The sequence below is a fragment of the Myotis daubentonii genome, chromosome 1, assembly GCF_963259705.1.
Source record: "Myotis daubentonii chromosome 1, mMyoDau2.1, whole genome shotgun sequence".
NCBI classification, from domain to species: Eukaryota; Metazoa; Chordata; class Mammalia; order Chiroptera; family Vespertilionidae; genus Myotis; species Myotis daubentonii.
The window spans coordinates 105,050,693-105,069,354 of NC_081840.1; the positions used below are offsets into that span (position 1 = coordinate 105,050,693).

At 41.0% G+C, this 18,662-nt stretch overlaps 1 protein-coding gene across 4 annotated transcripts in view; it reads right to left on the reverse strand.

Moving 5' to 3' along the window:
• Positions 1–17,943, reverse strand: part of CUL2 (cullin 2) — a 160,854-nt gene extending 142,911 nt beyond the window's left edge. For 2 of the 4 annotated variants that reach the window (XM_059656004.1, XM_059655980.1), the window contains exon 1: positions 17,527–17,713. The gene's annotated coding sequence lies outside the window, so the exon portion shown is untranslated. Of the gene's footprint in view, positions 1–17,238; positions 17,373–17,526; positions 17,714–17,777 lie in introns of those variants that run through there. The other 2 variants (XM_059655987.1, XM_059655995.1) reach the window with 2 other exon arrangements.
• Positions 17,944–18,662: the final 719 nt, after the last annotated feature.

Genomic DNA, 18,662 nt, shown 5'->3' on the forward strand with positions numbered 1-18,662 from the left:
GCGGCCGATCAATGTTTCTATCTCTCTCTCCTTCTCCCTTCCTCTTTCTCTAAAAATCAATAAAAGCATATTTTAAAAATAAAATAAAGCTATTGTAATAATCCCAACCTGCATTTCTTTTTCCATAGGAACAACTGTAAACCTACTTTTTCACACCCACGTAAGTGGAAGTTAAACATTAAGCTACTAAGCGACCAATGGGTTAAAAAAGAAATGAAAAAATGTTCAACTACCTTGTGACAAATGAAAATAGAAATCCAACATACCAAAACTTATGGGTTGCAGCAAGATCAGTGCTAAGAGGGAAGAAATGTCCACATCAAGAAACAAAAAATTTCAAATAAACAACCTAACTTCAAACCTCAAACAACTATAAATCCAAAGTTAATACAAAAAATGAAATAACAAAGACCAGAGTAGAAATAAATGAAATAGACTTAAAAGACAATAGAGGAAAAGAAACCAAGATGGCGGCATAGGTAAACACCTGAAATTGCTGCCTCACACAACCACTTCAAAAATACAACTAAAGACAAAACAGACATCACCCAGAACCACAGGAAGGCTGGCTGGTTGAGTGGAAATTCTACAACTAGAAGGAAAAAGAAAAGCACACTGAGACTCAGGAGGTGCGGAAGTAAAGAGCAGAGGTACGGAGGTGCGTGGAAAGGGCTGGCAACTGAGGGCGCTGGTGTCTTTTTAATCGGGAGGGAGTCTCAAGCTCCCGACAGCCCTGGTTCCAGTTCCGAGCGAGTCTCTGGGGACCCAGACTCATACGGGGAGAAACTGGACTGTCTGGCAGCAGGCAGAACTCAAGGGCAGCTTTCTCAGAGGTGTTTGCAGGGATTACAGAGGGACACTGAGACCCGGGGGCCTCTTAGGGCAGGACTGAGGACCAGCCATAGCTGTTTGCTCTGCCCTGTTGATTCTCTGAGACCCCACCCCACCGAAGCTGTGTGCAGAGGCTTTTGCATATGAATGACATGGCCTTTTGCAATCTAAAATTACCTAACAAACTGCAGCTGGGTCAGAGAGAACCAGAACATCCAAAAGAAGGCTCAAGGACCACAGCAGCTTGCATTCTTCACAGCTGGGCCTCATCTGAGCACCTCCAAACCCCAAACAAGGAAGAGGAATCTGCAGATCTCTCTGTAGCTCCTGCTGGGTAGCCTCAGGAAGAGGCTAAATTAGCACCTCCTTAGAGATCCAAGAGCCCGTGTACCTAGTGGTCAGAGTGGGACCATCCAGATTACAACTCCTCAGATCCATAAGGGACACACTCAGGGGGCAGACTCAGTGAGCACCAAAGCCCCACCAAAGTAAGTCTTGCCCCAGAAGGGTGTCTTTAGCACAGAAGTTCTCCCACGGTAGACACAGCTGATTCTCACAGCCAATTGGCCTGGAGGTCAATTCCTCCCAGTGATAACTACAAAAATCAAGGCTTAACTACAAGAAGACTACAACAAGACTGTGCACAAAGCCCACAAAGGGGTGCACCAAGAGTGTCCACCTCAGATAATTGGGGAGGCTGAGCCACTGGGCCCTATAGGACACCTAGCACACAAAGCCACTCTATCAACACAGGGAAGCAGCCAAAATGCGGAGACAAAAAAACAAGTCACAAATGAAAGAAATGGAGGAAAGCAAACTACTGGATATAGAGTTCAAAACCACGGTTATAAGGTTACTCAAGAATCTTCTAGAATCCGCCGATAAATTTAGTGAGACCCTCAGGGATATGAAAAAGGACCAACCAGAAATTAAGCATACACTGACTGAAATAAAGAATATTATTCAGAGATCCAACAGCAGACAAGAGGATCACAAGAATCAAGTCAAAGATCTGAAATATGAAGAAGCAAAAAATACCCAACTGGAAAAGCAAAAAGAAAAAAAAATCCAAAAATATCAAGACAGTGTAAGTAGCCTCTGGGACAACTTCAAGCATACCAACATCTGAATTATAGGGGTGCCAGAAGAAGAGAGAGAGCAAGATATTGAAAACCTATTTGAAGAAATTATGACAAAAACTTCCCCTACCTGGTGAAAGAAATAGACTTACAAGTCCAGGAAGCACAGAGAACCCCAAACAAAAGGAATCCAAAGAGGACCACACCAAGACACATCATAATTAAAATGCCAGGGGCAAAGACAAAGGGAGAATCTTAAAAGCAGCAAGAGAAAAAAAGTCAGTTACCTACAAGGGAGTACACAGACGACTGTCAGCTGATTTCTCAACAGAAACTATGCAGGCCAGAAGCGAGTGGCAAGAAATATTCCAAGTGATGAATAGCAAGAACCTACAACCAAGATTACTTTATCCAGCAAAGCTATCATTCAGAATTGAAGGTCAGATAAAGAGCTTCACAGATAAGAAAAAGCTAAAGGAGTTCATCACCACCAAACCAGTATTATATGAAATGCTGAAAGGTATCCTTTAAGAAGAGGAAGAAGAAGAAAAAGGTAAAGATACAAATTATGAACAACAAAGTGACAACAAATACATATCTATCAACAAGTGAATCTAAAAATCAAGTGAATAAAAAATCTGATGAACAGAGTGAACTGGTGAATATAATAGAATCAGGGGCATAGAAAGGGAGTGGACTGACAATTCTCAAGGGGGGAAAGGGGTTTGGTGGGTGGGGGAAGAGAGTGGACAAAAATCTTACACCTATGGATGAGGACAGTGGGGGCGGGTAAGGGCAGAGGGTGGGGTGGGAACTGGGTGGAGGGTAGTTATGGGGGGAAAAAAGAGGAACAACTGTAATAATCTGAACAATAAAGATTTATTTTTAAAAAAAGACAATAGAAAAGATCAGTGAAACTAAGAGCTGGCTTTTTGAAAAAAATAAAATTGACAAACCTTTTGTTAGACTTACCATGAACAAAAAAGCAAGAACTCAAACAATAAAATCAGAAATGAAGGAGACATTATAACTGACAGCACAGAAATACAAAGGATCATAGAAGGCTACCATGAATAATTATATGCAACAATTTTAACAACATAGAAGAAATGAATAAATTCTTAGAAACAACCAACCAAGACTGACTCATAAAAAAAAAAAACAACAACCACAAAACAGAAAATATGAACAGACTGATTACTAAAGAGATTACATCAAAAATCTCCCAACAAATAAGTTCAGGACCAGATGGCTTCACTGGTGAATTCTGCCAACCATTCAAATAAGAATTAATACCAATCCTCGTCAAACTCTTCCAGAAAACAGAAGAGGCAGGAATACTTCCATATTCCTTTTATAAGGCCAGCACTACCCTGATGCCAAAACCATGGAAGCATGCCACAAGAACAGACAATGATAGGCCAATATCCCCAATGAGGACAGACCCAAAAATCTTCAACAAAATATTAGCAAACCAGATACAATACATTAAAAGGATCATTAACCATCATCAAGTGGGATTTATTCCAGGGGTATAATGGTTCAACATGCACAAATCAATCAATATAATATACCATTAACAAAAGGAAGGATAACAATCAAATGATCATCTCAATAGATGCAGAACAAGCATGACAAACTCAATTTTCTTTTACTGTAAAAACGCTGAACAAAGTGGATATAGAGGGAATAAACTCTACATAATAAGGCCATATGTGATAAATCAAATTAATATCCTATACTCTTGTCACTACTATTCAACATAATATTGGAATCCCTAGCCAGAGCAATTAGACAAGAAAAATCCTATCTATCTAATAAAAGGGTAATATGCAAAATAACCATCACTCCATCACAAAGATGGTGGCGCCCATAGCCACAAGATGGTGGCGCCCAGTCCTTCAGCCCCATTGGAGTCCCCCAGTCCTGCGGGGGCAGCCACTGAGAGCGGGCAGCATGAGCAGCCTGACGGAATGCTTGCTTCGTCGCCGTGGCGACAAGGCAAGCATTCCACCCTGGCTGCAGAGGGCCTCTGCGAAGCAGGTATGGAACAGCGCAGGGGGGGTGGGGGGGACGGAATGGGCGGGGAGAGGAGACGCCTGCATCGTCGCCCTAGAGATGAGGCAAGCATTCCGCGCCTGGCCGCGGATGGGACTCTGGCCAGGATGAGGCACGGAACGCTTGCATTGTAGCCCCGGCGACGGATGGGCCTCTGGGCCATGGAGAGCCACCGGGCAGCAGGCGCGGAGCAGCCAGATCCTGTAGAGATCTCCTGGCGCACAGATTCATGCACAGGGCTACTAGTAAATAAATAAAAGGTATCAAAATCAGAAGAGAGAAAAGTAAAATTGTCACTTTATAGATGACATATTACATACCAAAAAAAATCCTAAAAACTCGACCAAAAAACTGTTAGAATCAAATTAAAGTTGCACAATACAAAATCAATATGCAAAAAATAGTCATGTTTTTATACATTAATAATGAACTATCAGAAAGAGAAATTAAGAAAACAATCCCATTTACAATTACATCAAAAAAAATTTTTTAACTTAGGAATAGCCCTAGCTGGTTTTGCTCAGTGGATAGAGCATCAGCCTGCAGGCAGAAGGGTCCCGGGTTCAATTCCAGTCCAGGGCACATGCCCAGATTGCGGGCTCGATTCCCAGTGGGGGGTGAGCAGGAGACAGCCAATCAATGATTCTCTCTCATTATTGATGTTTCTATCTCTCTCTCTCTCTCTTCCTTCCTCTCTGAAATCAATAAAAGTGTATTTAAAAAACAAACAAAACAAAAAACCTAGCAATATATTTAAGCAAGAAAGTGAGAGATCAGCACATAAAATTATAAAACACTAATAAAAAATTGAAGACACAAATGGAAAGATATGCCATGTTCATGCATTAAAATTATTATTTTTAAATGTCCATACTAGCCAAAGCAATCTAAAGATTCAATACACTCCCTATCAAAACTCCAAAGGCATTTTTCACAAACAGAAAAAACAATGCTAAAATAGAAAATAAAACAAAGACCAAACTCACAGATAAAGATTGGTGGGTTGGCAAAATGAGTGAAGGATGATAAAAAGTATAAACTTCCAGTTATAAAATAAGTCATAGGGATGTAATGTACAGTATGGTAACTATAATCAATGGTACTATATTGCACATCTGGAAGTTGTTAAGAAAATAAATTTTAAGTTTTTCATTATAAGAAAAAATGTATAACTATATATGGTGATGGATATTAAGTAGACATATTGTGGTGATCATCTGGCAATATACACAAACACGAATCCAGTGCATGGATTCATGGCAATATGCACGAATCCATGCCCCAGGCCTCTAGTATCTCAATAAAAAAGAAAATGAAACATAAGCCACAGGCTGGGAGAAAAGTTACTCAAAATATATAAAAAACTCTCAAAGCTCAATAATAAGAAAACACACAACCAAACTAACAAATGGCCAAAAGACAAGAGTTCAGATATACTGATGGAAAATTAAGCACATAAAAGATGCCCAATATCATTAATCATTAGGGAAATGAATATTAAAACCTCAACAAAATACCACTACACAGTTGTTAGAAAGGCTCAAAAAAACTAACAGTATCAAATGCTGATGAGGACATGAACAGCTGAAACTCTCCTTTGCTGCAGGTAGAAATTTAAAATAACCACCTAGGCAGTTTCTATTACAGTTAAACATACACTTTCCATGTGACCCAGCAATCCCATTTGTGTATTTATACATGAAAAATAACATATACTTACAAAAAAACCTAAACACAAATCTTTAGAGCACCTTTACTCATAGCTGCCAAAAAGTGGAAACAATCCAAATGTCCATCAACTAGTGACTAGAAAATCAAAATGTAGTGTATTCACACAATGGTATACTATTATTCAGCAATAAAATGGAACAAATTACCTATGCATAGACAACAATAGATGAGTCTCAAAATCATTATGCTAAGTGAAAGAAAACAGACTCATTAGGCTACATGTTGTATTATTCAACTTATCTGACTTTGTAAAAGGCAAAAATATAGGAATATACATCAGATCATTGGTTGTCAGAGGCTCAGAATGGTCTACAAGCCATCAGAGACTTTTGACAAGCCCTGGACAGGTAGCTCAGTTGGAGGGTCATTCTTTATATCTAAAGGTCGCAGGTTCAATCCCAGTCTGGGTGCATATAGGAGGTAACCGCTTGATGTTTCTTTCTCACAATGATGTTTCTCTCTCAATCTTCCTCTCCCTTCCTCTTTCCCTAAAATCAATTTTTAAAAAACATATCCTCAGTTGAAGATGTTTTTAAAAAACTTTTTTGTCAAAATTCAAAGAACTGTATCTTTTTTAGGGTGAATTTCACTCTATGTGATACCTCAACAAACGTAACCCCTCAAAATGCAATATGTCCATCCTTTTCCAGTATGCCACATATCAGTAATGACATTGTCATCCACCTCACTCAAGCTAGAAATTTAATTTTATAATTATTCTGGATTTCCTACTCTCCTCTACAAATTAATCCAATCAATCAATTTCTGCCAACTCTATGTTCAAACCATTTCTTCTTTTTTTAACCTCACCTAAGGATATGTTTATTGATTTTTAGAGAGAGGAAAGGAGACATATTGACGTGAGAAACATTAATTGGTTGGCTCTCATAGGCAGCCCAACCAGGTACCAAATTCACAACCTAGGTATATGCCCTGACTGGGAATCCAACCAGCCTTTTAGTGTATGGGACAACGCTCCAATCAACGAAACTACACGGGCCAGGGCCTAACCCAGCCGTGGGCAAACTACGGCCCGTGGGCCGGATCCGGCCCATGTGAAATGAATAAAACTAAAAAAAAAAAAAGACCGTACCCTTTATGTAATGATGTTTACTTTGAATTTATATTAGTTCACACAAACACTCCATCCATGCTTTTGTTCCGGCCCTCCGGTCCAGTTTAAGAACCCATTGTGGCCCTTGAGTCAAAAAGTTTGCCCACCCCTGGCCTAACCATTTCTTGAACACATCCATTTCTTCCCATTCCCACTGACATCACCCTAATCCAAACCACAACCTCTGACCCAACTACCACCCAATAACCTCCTAAATGATCTGCCTGTATCCCTTTTTGCCCCCTTGGTACATTCCATATCCTATGGCCAATGTAAGTTTTCCAAATACAAATCTAATTATATCATGACCTTAAAATTCTTCAAACACTTTAACTTACAATCTAGTATGTATCGAATATTTTGTTTAATAAAAAAATAAAACTTGCCCAGCCAGTGTGGCTGTGTGGTTGAACATCGAATTATGAACCACGAGGTCAAGGTTCAATTCCTTGTCAGGGCGCATGCCAAGTTTGCGAGCTCGATCACCAGTCAGTGGCATGTAGAAAGCAGCCAATTGATGATTCTCTCTCATCACTGATGTTTCTACCTATCTCTCCCTCTCCCTTACTCTCTGAAATCAATAAAAACATATTTTAAAATAAAAATAAAACTTGTCTTGGCTAGCATGACTCAATGGTTAGAGCGTCAGCCTGCACATCGAAGGGTCTCGGGTTCGATTCCCAGTCAAGGGCACATACTTGGACTGCAGATTCGATCCCTAGTCCCACTCGACATGCATGTGGAGGCAACTAATTGATGTGTTCCTCTCATATTAATGTTCCCCCCCTCTCTCCCCCTCCCTCTTACTCTCTCTAAAAATCAATGGAAAAAATATCCTTGGTTAAGGATTAACAAAATAATCCTATCTAATAAAGAGAAATATGCTAACTGACCCTCACCCCATTGCAAAGATGGTGGCGCCCACAGACAATGAGGCGGGAATATGCTAATTGACCGTCCCACCCTCAAAGATGAAGGGAATATGCTAATTGACCGTCCCACCCTCAAAGATGGCAGCACCCACAGCCAGTAAGGAGGGAATATGCTAATTGCTGCCCCGCCCTCAAAGATGGCAACACTCACTGCCAATAAGGAGGGAAAATGCTAATTGACTGCCCTGCCTTCAAAGATGGCAGCACCCAGTCCCCTCAGCGCCCCCAGGGTGGCAGACACGCGGCTGCCTCCAGAGTCCCCAGTCCCCTCAGACCCCAGCCACCTAGGGCTGCCTGAGGCTCAGGTAACCAGGGCTGGCCAAGGCTTGAGCTACCAGCAGTGGCAGCAGCAGAGGTGTGACGGGGCATCGCCTTCCCCTGATTGCCCAGTTGCCTCCCGTCCCTGAGGGCTCCCAGACTGTGAGAGAGGGCAGGCCAGGCTGAGGGACGCCCCCCTCCAATGCATGAATTTTCATGCACCGGGCCTCTAATCTACACTAATAAAAGAGAAAAATGGTAATTGGCATACGACGATACCCTTTTCATTGGCTAATCAGGGCTATATGCAAATTAACTGCCAACTAAGATTGGCAGTTAACTGCCAACAAGATGGCGGTTAATTTGCATATGTAGGCACAATGCAGGGAGGCGAAAGGGAAAGCAGGAAGAAGCCCCCTGCCACTGACAGTGATCGGAAACCCAGGGGGGAGCTAAGAGCTGGGGGGCAGGGCAAAGGCGGAGAATCAGGTGCCTTTTCCGCCCTGGCCAGTGACAGCAGGAAGTAGGGGTGGAGCCAGAGGCATCCTGCAGAGGCAGGGGTGGAGCCTACCGGATCGCGGCCCCTCCGCCCCCGCTGCCACTGCAGGTCCCCGCTTCCCGGGCCGGACGCCTAGGCCAGAGGCGTCAGGCCTGGGCAAGGGGCCGATCCTGTGATTGGAGGGTGATGGGGGTCAACGCCTGAGGGCTCCCAGTATGTGAGAGGGGGCAGGCTGGGCTGAGGGACACCCCCCCTCACACACACACACACACACACACACACACACACACACAGTGCACGAATTTCGTGCACCGGGCCCCTAGTCTCTATAATAAAGAGCCAGGGTGTAACAACTGTTACCACCAAAGCTCGACCAGACTGGAAGTCAGTGCTGGGTTGTCGTGGCTATAGGTCAGCCGAGCCAGGCGAGACTCAGTCCAGGTCCGGGCAGGAGCCAGTCCCAGGCAGGAGTCAGTCCCGGGTCCCAGCTGCGCTGGGTGGGAACCAGTCCTGGGCGGGAGCCAGTCTCAGTCCTGGGCAGGAGTCAGTCCCCGGGCAGGAGTCAGTCCCGGGCGGGAATCAGTCCTAGTCCCGGCTGCGCCAGGTGGGAGTTAGTACGGGCAGCAGTCCGGGGGGAGTCTGTCCCAGTCCCAGCCGTGCCAGGCGAGAGTCAGTCCCAGGTGGGAGCCAGTCCCAGGCAGGAGTCAGTCCCGGATCATGTAAGTGGAAACTGTAAGAAATAGAAACAAGGCAGACCTCTCCCTCCACATGGGGAGATATTGGCAGAAGAATAGCAGGGAGCCAGAATTCCCACCATCTCATAACAATAATGAATACCCATCCCCTCCCCCGACACACACACCTACAAACCTTGAGCCAACTGGGGAACCTGGATTTCTACTCTCTCCTTGAAATAATGAGGTGGCATCTCACCCTTCCCTTACCAGAACTGTATCAAAGCAAACCCAGATGAAACAGGGTTGAAAAAGTTCCAGAGTTTCATAATGCTCAAAATTTCTAGGTTTCAATTATCAAATTATTCATACAAAGAAGCAGAAAGATCTAAAACTGAATAAAAAAGATAACAGATACTAACACTGAGATAGTAGAGATGACAGATTTAATTGATAATAAGTTTAAAGCAGCCATCAAAACAATCTTTACATGACTGATTCTGAACATCCTTAAATGGGAAAAAAAGAAAGTTATGGCAAGTAAACAGAAAGTCTCAGCAAAGAAAATGAAGCTATAAAGAAGCAAATGAAAATTATAGTACAGAAGAATATAATAACTCAATGAATAGGCTCAAAGCAGAATGGATGGAACAGAGGAAACACTCAGGGAACTAGAAAATATAACAATAAAAATATCCAATGAGAATAGGGAGAATAGGGAGAACATGGGCTTGAAAACAACAACAGAAAAAGATCAGAACCACAGAAACCAGTGGAGTCATAACAACAACAAAAATAAATAAATAAAACTGTAACATTTGGAGTCCAGGAAGAAATTAAAGGAGATGGAGCTGAAAGAGTACTTGAAGAAATAATGGCTGAAAATTCTTCCAATTGGTCAAAAGACAGAAATCCTCAATTTTAAGGTGATCAAATACAAAATGAGAGAAACCCAAAGATATCAACACCCACATCATAGTCAAACTTCTGAAAAATAAAAACAAAGAAAAAAATCTTGAAAGTTCTGAATGACAAATAACACTTTATCTATAAGAAAAAAGTAATTCTCATGACAATAGGTTTTCCATTAGAAACCATAAAATGTAAAAATAAAAGAACTGTCAACGGAGTCCTATTTCCAATGAAAATATCCTTCATCAATATAGGGAAAATCAAGGCACCTCAGGAAAGAGAAAACACAAATGTAAACAAGAATTGATAAAGAATAATATCCAAATCTCAAAAAATAGATGAAATATATTCAATATCATCTATCCAGGTAAACTCAAATTTATTCCTCCGTTACTTACTAGGATAGCTAAAATTAAATAGGTTTATAATATTAATTAGTGGCAAGTATCTGCAGGATCTGGAACTCTCATTCACTGCAGGTGGTTGTATAACTTAGAAAAAAGGATGCTGAACTGTATCTACTAAAACTAAACATATGCCTACAGCATGATTGATTAAATTTACTGCTTTTATATATCCAAAAGGCATGAGCATATAGGTCCTCAAAATCATATGTGAAAGGATGTTTAGCGTACCTTTATTCATAATATTTTTAAATTAGTAACAACTTACAAATCTGCCTACAGGAAAATGGAAGACTGGTAGTAAATTCAAGTAATAGAATACTACACACCTACAAAAAAGGAATAAAATCCTGATATGAAGAATAATATGGGTTAATTTCATAGATTTCATGTTGAGCAAAAGAAGTGAGACACAAATGAGAATACATCATATAAATCCACTGATATGAATTTCATGAACTGATGGTACTATCAATGATTATAAAGAACAGAAAATTAAGAAATTCTGAGGGTAGTAGTCAGAAAGGGGGATGAAAGAAACTTCTAAAATCTTGAAAAAGATTCTACATTTTATATTGGGTGTTACATATGTAAACAAGTTTGATCTCTATACGTTTCATGCACAGGTGGAGTTAAATATAATTGTTTTCTAGCACTGAACGTTGCTTATTATTTGAGCTTGTGTTCCTCAACTTTCAGAGTCCATGCTAATCTCCATTATGTCATATTACCATCTGAAGATAAATACTGCCATCAAGATCTAATTCTACAGCTCAGTAACCCTGAAAAATGAAAGAGAATTTATCCTGATTAAGAACTCTGAAGAAATCATACAAACAATTCAATATAATTCACCAAATATTCTGCAAAAAATATCATCTCAAATGGAGTACCATTTATGATTCAATAATTGGAATTTAAGAGGAATTAAAAGAGTAGGTCTTTGTTATTCTCATAGTTTGTGGACTCAGTAGTAATACTGATAAACTATTGAAAAAGTAGGTGTTTACTTTTTCTACGAATATTTAAATTGTTTGGGTAATATCAAAAGACTGTAAATTTTTAGCCTAAACATACTTTAATATATTTTTATTGTTAATTTTAGAGAGGAAGGGAGAGGGAGAGAAAGATAGAAACATCAATGATGAGAATCACTGACTGACTTTCTCCTGCATACTCTACACTGGGGATCTAGCCTGCAACTTGGGCATGTGCCCTAACAAGGAATCGAACCGTGACTTCCTGGTTCATAGGTTGATGCTCAACCTCTGAGAAACACCAGCCAAGCAGCCTAAACATACTTTAAAAAGTGACTGTCATATATTGGGAAATAAGACATTAAAGTAATATGTAATCCTATATAATAAAAGGCTAATATGCAAATTGACCAATCAGGCAGCAAAATGATTGGTCACTATGACACACAGTGACCACCAGGGGGTAGATGCTCAACACAGGAGCTGCCCCTGGTGGTCAGTGCACTCCCACAGTGGGGAACGTCGCTCAGCCAGAAGCCCTGAGCCAGCCTCACTGCTGGCAAGTGCAGCAGTGGTGGCAGGAGCCTCTCCCGCGGGGAGCAGGCCTAAGCCATCAGTTGGACATCCACCGAGGGCTCCTGGACTGCTAGAGGGCACAGACTGGGTTGAGGACCCCCGCCCCGAGTGCACAAATTTCGTGCACCGGGCCTCTAGTAATAATAATAATAGCTCAGCCTTACCATGCCCATAAAAGGTAATAAATACTAATAATTTGACATCAACAGTTTTAAAATCAGTTAGCAGTTCTAAGAGAACAGCTAGGTAACCTAATGTAAAGATGAGAATAAAGAAGCAATTAAGAAAATCAAGGCAGCCGATTGATGATTCTCTCTCATCACTGATGTTTCTATCTCTCTCTCCTCTCCCTTCCTCTCTGAAATCAATAAAAATATATTTAAATATATATGTGGCCATTCAAAAAATTACCAATAAAATGTAATACCGGAGCCTAAATTTCAGGTAAGATAATATACTATAATTAGTTTTTTAATGAACAGGTTTAGAACAAGTTATATTCTAAGTACAGAAAATAAGGAAAATACTTAAGACCCTTGGAGGAATGATTGATTCCAGGGTTGCAGCGGAGAAAATGCAAAAGTTTTGAGAACAAGATATCTGCAGTTTCAAAGAATCTCCCCAAGATAGTATTTATAAAGAGAAAGATAGTAACTTTACAAGTAGGGAAATTTAACAGACACAACCTTAACCAAATGAGAGCTAACATCATCTCTAAACTGGTTTACTGACATCTTATATCCTGTGATAATGATGCACTGATCAGGACACAACATCACTTCTGTAGCATTTTCCCAAAAATGTATACCCTCAACCTAATAATGAGAAAATATCAGACAAACTCAAATTGAGAGATATTCTGAAAAATAACCAATTACACTCATTACAAGTGTGAAGGTCATGAATGGTAAGAAAAGAGTGTCACGATCAGAAGAGACTAGGGAGACACAACTAAATGCCATGTCTGACCTCAGATCGAATCCTGAAACAGAAAAAGGACATTAGTGGAAAAACTGGTGAGATTCAAATAAGGTCTGTAATTTAGTTAATAGTATTGTACCAATGTTAATTTCCTGGTTTTGATCATTGTGTTCTGGTTATATAAATTAACATTAGGGAAAGCTGGGTGAAGGGTATACCTGAGCTCTCTATACCATTTTTTGCAACTTCTCTGTAAGTCCAAAATTATTTCCAAAAAAAAGTATTAATGTTTTTAAGTATCCAGTACTTTTCCCCCTTCAACTGAATTAAAACAAAGTTGAGAAATCCAAGAATTATTTATACAGAGTAAACCCAACATTTCATTATTTGAAAAGCAACCTACATTAAAACAAGATTTAAGTCACTGAGTTAATAGACACTATTTCCTATATTCCAGACCTCTAAAATGATAAACTATCAACTTGATTGATGAAAAATTCTGAGACACACAGAGACTATAATCTAATGATTAAATAGCAACAGTAACATCATTTATAATGTTGAAGTATATAAATGAAAATCCTTTGGATAACTAAATCTTCAAATAGGACATTAACCCTATACATTTACAGAGTTTAAATAAGCTTAACAAACTCCTCACATATTTCACACAGTGGTCTTATATGTAATAATTAATGTCTAATGCTTCAGAAAGTACTATTAAATCTTTCCTATCAAAGATTATATTTCTCCAACGTAGAAACCTGCTGCTTACTTTAATCTCAGGCAAAAAAGAATTAAAGAGAGGTAACAATAAAATTAACCACAAAAATCAAACTAACAGTTCTTAAACCAAGAACAATCTCAGAAAATAAATAGGTATGTCAATTTATATAGAAAGCATCTGGCTAAATACAGCTAACTGAAAATCAAAATGCCATCCAATATAGAAAGCATTATAAATTCAATAGAAAACCCAATATGAGTCCAGATTTTTAATTCTTCGAAGTAATAATGCTTAAAGCAACTTACAGAAAATATTCCATCTCCCCTCCTCCAGATGACTCAATTAACAGGGTTCAACTACACCCCAAATATTCTTGCAGATGCTAACATCATGCTCTTAACACTACACATTTCAAAACTTTTAAGAATTAAAAAAAAAATTGTTGAGTATGTAGGCTTCTCATTTTGCTGTTACCCAAACTGGTATTAAGAATATGGATTAAAAACTTAGTCTGTACTTCAAAAAAAAAAAAAAAAAAACTTTTAAGAATCAAAAGAACTGCATGGGTCCAGTATCTCCAATAGGCCTTTACAATTCAAAGTAGTAACATATGATGAATCTATATATTGAAGATAGTAATACAAAGATTATGCCAACATCTGCAATGTAATAAAACCATGACTGTTACGATTCAAACCCAGGCAAGGAGCCAGATCACTATGAACAGATACTGTGATTAACTTATTACTGAGAGAGAATTTAGTCATATATCTCAAAGATCAATAACCTATTATAAATCTCATAGTAACATTCCAAATTTCTGCTTGTTTTTCCAAGATTTAACATTAGCCAGTAAAAAGTCTTCAAAATATTAAGATTCAAGGCCTGATCCTCTCATCAATTTACTTTGATAATACATACATGAAAAGTGCTTTCAATAATACTGAAATACTTTTCCAGCATATAAAGAGGACAGGCAGCTCTGTGGTATGGCTCAGTGGCTGAGTGTCAACCCATAAACCAGGAGGTCATGGTTTGATTTCCCATCAGGACAGTACTGGGTTGTGGGCTCCATCCCCAGTAGGGGGTGTGCTGGAGACAGCAGATCAGTGATTCCTTCTCATCATTGATGTTTCTATTTTTCTCTCCCTCCCCCTTCCTCTCTCTGAAATCAATTTTAAAAAAAAAAATTTTTTTAAGAAAACAGGCAGATAAGAAAGGGGCACAAAAGAAACAATGCGAACTTTTATAAAACATGTCACAAAAAGCTCTTTAAACAACTCCACACTGTAGGTCCAAAACTCAGAGGGCAAAGACCAACTTGGAAAATGTTGCCATGCCGCATGACTTTCTCCTCTGCTTTCTACATGTTTCCTTGGGTGGTCCCATCCTGTTTCATAACTTTAATACTATTTAATACTCTAAAAAAATGCAAGGTGTCAAAGCAGGTGAAGTATGCTACCAATTTTGCAAAGTAGGGAGAATATGTACACATTTGCTTATATGTGCATAAAATACATCTTTGGAAGCACATGTAAGAAAACATTTATAGCCGAAACCGGTTTGGCTCAGTGGATAGAGCGTCGGCCTGCGGACTGAAAGGTCCCAGGTTCGATTCTGGTCAAGGGCATGTACCTGGGTTGCGGGCACATCCCCAGTGGGAGATGTGCAGGAGGCAGCTGATCGATGTTTCTCTCTCATCGATGTTTCTAACTCTCTATCTCTCTCCCTTCCTCTCTGTAAAAAATCAATAAAATATATTTTTAAAAAAAGAAAACATTTATATTGTTTGGCTCCAAGCAAAACTGGTAATGGAAGACAAAAAAAATAGAGATTTTCATTCTATACTCCATTAAACATTTTTTTCCATTAAACATTTTAAATTTTGACTCATGTAGTTTTTATTCAAAGCATAAATAACCCAACAGATAAATGCTGATGACTCCCCATCTCTTTCTCTCCTCATCAAAATTTAAGTCCCATGAAGACAGAGATTTTTATCTACTTTCTCACTACTATATCCCCACTGCTTGGTCCATAGCTGGTGCTTGGAAAATATTTGTTGAATAAACAACTCCTTAACCTCTCCACTAAATTCCAGATTTGTCTATCTAAACGCCTGCTTCTAATCTCTACTTGAACATATAATAGTTTCTATTTAGCATGTCCAATCCTACCTTATCCCCATATAACCTGCTTCCCTCACCTCTTCCCCATCTCTATACATGGCATTGCCACCCTCCAGTTAAAGCCCAAAACCCAGAAAGCACCACTCCCAACCAAATGCACTTCCATCCAAACCACAAATTCAATACCTTTAACTCCAAAATGTACCTCAAAACCTCTTTTACTTGTCTCTAACACTACTCTACTCAGTCTGCCACAGTCTTTTCACTGTTTTCCTGCTTCCTTTTTCCTCTCATCCCATCTCCTCCAGTCAGATTGTAAATCAAGCCCTATCACTCCCAGCTTTGCAAAAATTCCAATAGTTTTTCAATGTCCTTTAAACATAAAAGCCAAAGGCCTTTGGGCAATAAGACCCCACAAGATCTGACCCTAGGCTTTCACCTTACTTCTTACCTTTCACACAAGCCTTACCTGAGCTTCTTTCAGGTTGCTTAACCCAAGCTTGATACTACATCTGGGCATTTCCATTTGTTGTTCCCTCAGACAGGAACACTTCAGTCATATTTCCAAAGGCTAAATCCCTCTCACTTTTCTGGTATCGGGCCAAATGCCATCTCAGATAGGGCTTTCCTGACCACAGCATCGGAAATAGTCTCCCAGTCACTACCACAACTCCCTATTTTATTTCCTTTATAACACATGATTTTCTGAAATTATTCCTGTCTCATTCATTGGCTACCTCTCCCATCCCACCACCAAAACTGAAACTCCAGGAGAGCAGAAATTTCAGAGTCTTATGCTTGGCAAAAGAACCAGGAGCTTAATAAATATTTAACTGATAAATAAGGCAAAATTGATTTTAGAGAAGATCCACAACATTTAATTTAGTGATAGGCTGGTGAGCATAAAAGACATGGGTAAACTAACTTCACACTTATAAAACGGAAAATCACAGGGTAGAGAGGATAAAGATTCTACAGCTAATGTTAACAGTTTATATCTTATTATCTTCAAATTTTAAACTTCCAAAGTACGGTCCTTCAATGGTAATAGTAATCCGTGGGGGAAAGGAGAAGATTTAACAATAATCAGTGTGCAATTCACAGATGTTTTGTTTACATGCACGTGCAGTATTTGTGGAGTGTAGGGAAGGTCCACACCTCCTAGTGTGTAAGTGCTCTGCAGAGAGCCTGAGGAGCTTATTTCACCAGACCCTAATTGTTAAGACAGGCTAGCATGTACGCAGGCTAACGTAGGCTACTCCTCCCCATAGCTATCAATCCTCGTTGTCTGCGGAAACAAAAGTGAAAATACTCGTGGTAAGGATGCCAGAGGCTGACGCCGTCCCCCACCCCCAAACACAGAATTGTGTATCCCTGTGAGCATGCAAATAAGCACATGAGTACACGCACTCTCACCTTCCTTCCTTCCGAGGAAAATGGGGCCAAGGGAGGGGCGGCCAAGGCCAGGTTGTGGAGGCCAGGGACCCAGTCCAGGGGGTGGCCGGAATAGGGGACAGCACTCGGGGAAGCCGGAAACACTTACAAGACACCATCTTCCCAGGCTACCCGCTTCCCGCCCCCTCCCCTCCCCTCCCCCCTTCTTGCCCCCAACTCCTTTCCTCCGCCCCATCCCCGCCACCCATAAGCCAGGAAGGGAAGTTTCCCGGCGTCTGCAGCCGGCTTCCGGGCCCTCAGCGGGGTTACCTTCTGCAGAAGCGGGACAAGAGGCAGGGGCAAGGGGAAGGGAGGCAGCCCGAAGAAATGAAGGACGAAGCCCCGGCGAGGAGAGTGGGCGGCGGCGGCGGCGGCGGCGGCGGCGGCTGTCACTCGCGTTCCCCAGCTCACAGAGCTGCCATTACTGTGCGAGGCCGCCTCCCCGGCCGGCCGCCGCCACCCGCCCCGGAGACGTAGGGGGTGCGCTGCGAAACCTGGGAACCCGCGCGCCCCACGCTCACCTGTCACCGCGCGGAGAGACAGAGAAGCCCGGGCCGGACTGGGGCGTAAGGGAGGGGTGAAGGGGAGAAGGAAGGGCTGGTTAGGGATCCGTGAAACGACTGTCCTCCCGAGGGCCCGGCTTTTCCCATACACACCCTCTGGTCGCCCTCTTCCGCTGCCGCCAAATCCCCCCTCGGAGCGCAATGGTAGAGTCCGCGTTACGGCAAGCGCAGGGAGCCCGTTTTAGTGCAATCGCGAAAGGCCTGGCAGTCCCAGTCTGAAGGGACTGAGACGTTCCGTTCACTGAGCTCAAGAGACTCAGAACCCACCGAGTTTGGGTCTGACATGTTAATAATATGTTGGAAAGGTGTTTTCAACACAAGTGTTTTCTTTTGAGTTCTTTCAGACCTGTGTAAATATTCTCGGACACCCCCATTTTCTTGCTACACGTTTCCACGGGCTTTTCACTTGATTTCAGCCAAAAGGCTGGAGAAGTGCTCTCCTGGGCTCTTCAAATAATCAGGAATACATTAGCAAAACTACTTTTCTCTCTGACATACTCCATTTCTAGTGGATTTTCATTTACAGACAAATTCTGAGTCTTGACCTCTCCATCATTACCATCCTATCAATGTAAAGGACTTTCCTCCCTCACAATTTTTTTAATTCATTGATTTTAGAGGCAGAAGAAAGGAGGGAAGGAGAGAGAAACATTGACTTGTTGTTCCACCCACTCATGCATTCCTTAGGCGATTTGGTATGTGCCCTGATGCTGGTCAAACCACAGCCTCTGTGTATTGGGAAGAGGCTGTAACCAACTGAGCTACCTGGCCAGGCCTCCCTCACAACTTTATTTTACTTTAATATATTTTTATTTATTTCAGAGAGGTAGGGAGAGGGAGAGA